Below are 6,194 nucleotides of genomic sequence, written 5' to 3'. Positions count from 1 at the left end.
TCTCACTTTCGCACATTTGGCTGCATTGCTTATATTCATGTGCCCAAGGACACTCGACATAAGTTGGATCCTCCAGGTTTGAAGGTTATTTTTGTTGGTTATTCAGATCATTCCAAAGGTTACAAATTTTATGATCCTTCTTCTCAAAAGGTTATCATTAGTCGTGATGCTATATTTGATGAGAAGACTATGGGTGGCACATGGTCATCAGATGTTTCAGATGATACACAATCTTTGCTTAGTGCATTTCCTTACTTGCTTTGTGATTCTACTAATTCTGATGATCATAAACCTCCTCCACCTCCAAAGAAGATTGATGAAAATTTGGAGATCTATGTTAATCTTCCTATTGAGATAGAGCATGGATTCTATTCTATTGAATATGATGTCTTTGATGATGCTATGTCTGTGCAAGAGGATCCAATATCGTATATGGAAGCTATCAATTCGTCTCAAAGGGATCAATGGCAAGAAGCTATGCAAGCTGAGTACGATTCTTTAATCTCCAAAGGTACATGGATTCTTACTGAACTCCCCCCAAATCGTGTTCCTATCAAATGTAAATGGGTTTATAAAACCAAGACCAAAGATGATGGATCGTTTGATAAGTTCAAAGCACGACTTGTTGCAAAAGGTTACTCATAGATTGCAGGAGTAGATTATCAAGAAACATTTTCTCCCGTTGTGCGCTCCACAACTGTTCGTATGATTTTGGCTTTTGCAACATTATTTGATCTAGAAATTCACCAAATGGATGTTAAAACGGCTTTTCTCAATGGAGATCTTGAAGAAGAAATCTATATGGAGCAACTTGAGGGTTTTATGATTGCAGGAAAGGAGCATCTTGTATGCCAGCTTCATCGTGCATTATATGGATTGAAGTAAGCCTCTCGTGCTTGGTATATTAAGATTGATCAGTTCCTCACATCTAAAGGTTTTGTTGCATATTTTGCTGACCCAAATCTTTACATCAAAAGGGAGGATAAATATTTTATTATTCTTGCTTTATATGTTAATGATACTATTCTTGTGTCAAATAATATTGCTTTCTTGGATGCTATGAAGAAGCTTTTATCGACTGCATTTGAAATGGTGGATCTTGGTGAGATACATTCTTGTTTGGGTATTCAAGTTCAACGACACCGACAACAAGGCATTCTTCTTCTTCGCCAGACAAAGTTTATTAATGATATTGTTAAGAAGTTTGGGTTGACAAATGCGCACTCTGCTAACACTCCCATTCTTTCAAGCTCTACCAAGGGTACATCTACAACACGCAATGAAGAATCAGCCATTCATCAACCTTTTGCTAATCTTGTTGGTTGTCTTCAATTTATTGGTTTAAACACAAGACCAGATATTTTATTTGCAGCTAACTTTTTGGGACAATATCTTTCTTCCCCTTCCACTATTCATTGGAGTGCTGCAAAACGTATTCTTAAGTACCTCAAGGGTACTAAGGAATTTGGTCTTATTTATCGTCGTCGAGAGGATTCTTCTTTATCTTCTTCAACTTCTCTTAACCTTATTGGATATACAGACGCTGATTGGGCAAGTTCACACTTATCCATACGATCTACAAGTGGGAATTGTTTCTTTGTAAATGGATGTTTGGTTTCTTGGTCCAGCAAGAAACAACGATGTGTTGCGGTTTCTACAACTAAAGCCGAATATGTTGCTGCATCATTAGCAGCTCGCGTGCTAGTTTGGCTTCGACAACTACTTGCAGATTTGGGACATCCTTCATCATCTAGTACACCTCTTCGATGCGATAACCAAAGTGCTATTAGTCTTACCAAAGACTATATGCAACATAGTAAATCAAAGCATATTGCTATTCATTATCATTATGTTCGACATGAAGTCAAGAAAGGTTCCATTATGGTGGAGCATTGTCCCAGTGATCAAATGGTTGCAGACATCTTCACAAAAGATCTTAGTGAAGCTCGCTTTAGCTCATTAAGACATGAACTTGGTATTGTTCCAAGTTCTTGTCTCACTGATTGAGGCATGTATCATTGTATTCAAGAAAACTTTATAGTAAATCATTTTTGTATCGTAGGTATGTGTAAGGGCTTGGGTTTTTCCCTTGTTCTCCCCAAGGGTATTTTCACTCGCAGCCAGAGACCTTTGTTTGAGTGGGGATGTTACAACTATATATATCATCTCTCACTTGACTTGGGTCTCACCTATATATACTAACTCTACATCAATATGAATCATTCTTTGGGAGCATGTCGTGTACCTCTCTCGTACTCTCTCTCTCTCTCAACATTTTGTACCTACACCACCAAAATATTCAGAAAAGAAAATTCATTATGATTACGCATCATTATTTGTAACAAAGAAATCTGAACTCCAGAACACGCGCACAGAGAGAGAGAGAGAGAGAGGCAATGAGCATGTGTTTCGATCCGTACTTGCAGGTGGGCAGCATTACGTCCGACGACGCCATGCAGCCTAAATTGTTGGCCAGTTTGCATGCGGGTGATTCGCAGGAGACAGATTTGGAGGTCAAGGAGAGGGCGGGATCAAAAAGTGGCCTGTCGATCTGCGCATAGCATGACGCGCAGGGCTTGCACTGGAGCCAGGTCAGATCGCTCCCGGTGTCCAACAGGAGGTAGTAGCTCTTGGCGATTCTGGCTGGCGCCGGCCGATGGTTGACGACGTGCCCATGACCATGATCACGGTCCGGTGCAGGGGCAGGCGCAGTCGCAGCAGGTTCAGCTGCGTTTGTAACATCGTCGTGGCTCTGCATGTGCGACGACGAGGACATAGCCGCGCTAGCTGCTGGTCCAGGGGCACGTGCATGCGGACGGATCCGACTCCGGCCTGCTGTATTGCCGTGATGCGGTGCAGCAGGAGTACCCACGCTCACAATTGAGTAGTACTCTCGCTCCCGTCCACGCTCAGTCCAGCTTTCACCGGGTCGCTGAATGAGAATGACCCAGCTGTCTTCGACGAAGCACCGGTAGCCAACGCTGATCGACTGTGCTGCACCAAATGCTTCCGCCTCGCCTGATCCCTCTCCAGTGCATCTTCCCACATGCTTCGGACTTGCCCCACACCACGCTTCCGGAACGGAGAGAACGCCGAGTCTCTGTGCAGGATTTCGACCGACGCCACCTCCTCGGCCGCGACACCAGTTTCCATCACGATCATTGAGCTCAAGCTGAACAAGCAGCAGATGCACATTAAGAAAGTGCACATGAATTTAGCCACCGCAATCGGACTTCGAAGAAGACCCGCCATCGTGATGATGATGAAGAAGCTTTTGGTCGGGCGGTCGGACAGAACGTATCGGACGTTTGAATCAATCATTCCTCTCTCATTCCTTACTATCAACCAATCGGAATACTTACTACAAAAAATGTCAACCGGAGCATTTTTTTGTAATGCGGCTTAATTATATATTTTATCAAAAGGTTAAAGTAAAAGTTTTTATGACGTGGCATCAAGCCATCATACTAAGCTTTTTACAAATAGGTCTATAAATCAATTGAGAGCTTCTAAGTTGCTTCATCAACACTCTAATTTTTTAAGTTAGTAATTCCTGGCACTCGTAGCCCTCGATTTGGAGTTTTTTCACAAATTTTTTTGAAAGCTTAGAGTTTTTCAATGTATTTGTCAAAACTTGGAAGTTTTTTACAAAATTTGTAACTTTACAAGGAATAATCTTGTTACCATATTGAAAATTTGTATTAAACAAGCTATTTAAGGGACCTTTTTTTCTAAACCCTCAAAATGTACTGAAGAGAGAAAAATGAACAAAATTGGATTTCTACCTTAAATCTCAAAAAGTACCCTTATCAATCAAACAATTCTCTAAGATAATGAGTCAATCTAAACAAAACACAAAAAGAACTCAATATAGGAAAATATAATTATTTCTCTTGTAACTATTTAGGTAAATTATGAAAGCCACTTATATATAACTATTATATAGTATCAATATGTAGACTTGGCAGCAACAAAGGTTAATATATTCTTCATCTTCTTCACTAATCACTCCAAAGCTTCTTATATATGCAATGGTTGTAGGGAGCTTTAACTCTAACATATCTAGAAGGGATATATCTAGAAGGGATATAGACAACCCTCTAAGGGGAAATAAAACGAAGTGATCAACAAGCTTTATGCACAAAATTTGATATTAACTTGAGAAAAAATTATCACAACTAGCAAAAATGAACTTGGAGCATCAAAACTAAGAAAAATGAAAAAATTTTACACACAAAACAAGCATAATTTATAACAAGATCCATCACCTATAGATAGGTAGCCCCCTTAGTGAATACCAAGCTTTATGGATGTATTCTTCATAGCAAAAGGCAAACAATGAACTTGCATACTTTTCATTATAGGAGCAAAGGAGCAAGATCTAGATTACTTTGAAAAAAAAATTAGCTCAAGCAACAAAAACGAAGTTAGAGTGTCAAAATCAGGAAAAATAAAATTACTTTGAATACTAAATAAGACTAGTTTATAAAGAGATCCCTAACCTATAGATAGACAGTCCCCTCAATGAATTAAAAAAGCATGATTAATAATTCCACTTTTAGATCCCCGTCCAATCATGTCCACAAATGTACAACCGGTCCATGATTAATAATGTCTACTTTTACTAAAGTTCTCATTATGCTCAAAAAGAAAAATACCAAATATGTGATTCCTTCACATCATGTATCCAAAATGAACGTCCACCTTCACTTCTTCATATGCCTTTTAAATCTTCCATTCACCAATGCATAGTCCCCTTCTCATTGAACAATAGCCAAAATAAAACTCTCAAGTCATTGATTTGTATTTTATGCGCCGGGGAAGGGCAAGCATAAAATTTAAATCAGTTTGCTTAAGGGAAGGTTGATACATCATCATATGTTGATTTTTGTCCATTCCAAGCATACGAATGTAGACATAATACATGTGCTTTGCAGGCCAAGAAGGGTTTACTTTCCAACTCTCTCTTTTGAAAGTCACGACACATGCAAAAGGGCTCGGGATTGATATGCACCTCGTATAAATGCTCTGACATAACATAAAATATATCTTCTATGAAAACTACATCCAATACCTTAGCTAATGCAAATTTTCTTTCTGTATCCTTAAAAATACCATGTCTCTATTTTTTGCTTCGCTCGCCACTTAAAGAGGTAAGTCATCCTATCCCATGGGTCGTATTATTTTTGTGGGTAGGTGGAATGTTATCATGCTTGAATGCAAAACCTCCTTTTATAAGAATTGAAATCTCCTCTGTAGAAGCATTGGTATCCTTGTCAATAGACCAAATCCTTGGTCACAAGGGCACATGCTTAACTTGTTTATCAACATCCCATGTATACTCCACATCATGATTGCAAAACTAGAACTATTTTTCAATAAGCTTACCTTGAAATTTCCTCTCTGACCAAAATGAAAGGTATAGTAACCCATGTGATCTACTTTCTATCACATTGCAACACTTTTTTCCATTTATAATACCAATTTTTTTTCATTTGCAATGAACATGCATTCTTCGGATGGCCCACAAACTTCTATGCATTTCCTCCTTTGAGACAATATTGGTTGGGAGATCCATTTCAATTGGCACTGCATGCACCTCATGGTCCAAGCCTACTTTTGTAGCTTGGTCATTTCTATTTTGAAAATTTATCTTGCATAGTCGTCTTTTTTTTTCTATCCCTTGACTCCATTCCATAGCAAGGTTTATGAGAGCTACAACCATCTAGAGCCACGGATGAGCATCCAAGCCCATAGCCAGTGATGGCCTCAAAAAGGCCCTCCCAATCATTCTTGTAATAAAGCTGGAACAGTTTTATAGTGATGTATAAAACTATGAGGCCATTAGCAGCAAGTAAGAAACCCATCACCGAACCTGATTGGAAGGCGATTTTGAATACTTTGCCTATCCCTTTTCTGGCTTCCAAAGTTGTGCGAGAATTCGCATATGTTGCGATCATCATGCCCAAAAATCCCGACACTATGGACGTCAAAGCTCCCAATATAAATGCAACTGTAGTGAAAATCGTTGTAAAGAGAGCTGGGGCACATTCCTGCTTTGGATCGTATCTGCTTGGATGTAGGACCCAAAAGCATTGCTTGGATGAAACTCCAAGAAGCAAGAAAGCCCACTCTGGAAGTGATTCTAAATAGCAGCTAGCTGAAGAATTTTTCAGAGGACTCCAAATAATGAT

The sequence above is a fragment of the Lygodium microphyllum genome, chromosome 17 (assembly GCF_053477565.2).
Source record: "Lygodium microphyllum isolate KBCC chromosome 17, Lygodium_microphyllum_v1.1.10, whole genome shotgun sequence".
NCBI classification, from domain to species: Eukaryota; Viridiplantae; Streptophyta; class Polypodiopsida; order Schizaeales; family Lygodiaceae; genus Lygodium; species Lygodium microphyllum.
The sequence above is the reverse complement of the archived record's forward strand: the minus strand, read 5'-3'. Positions refer to the sequence as shown.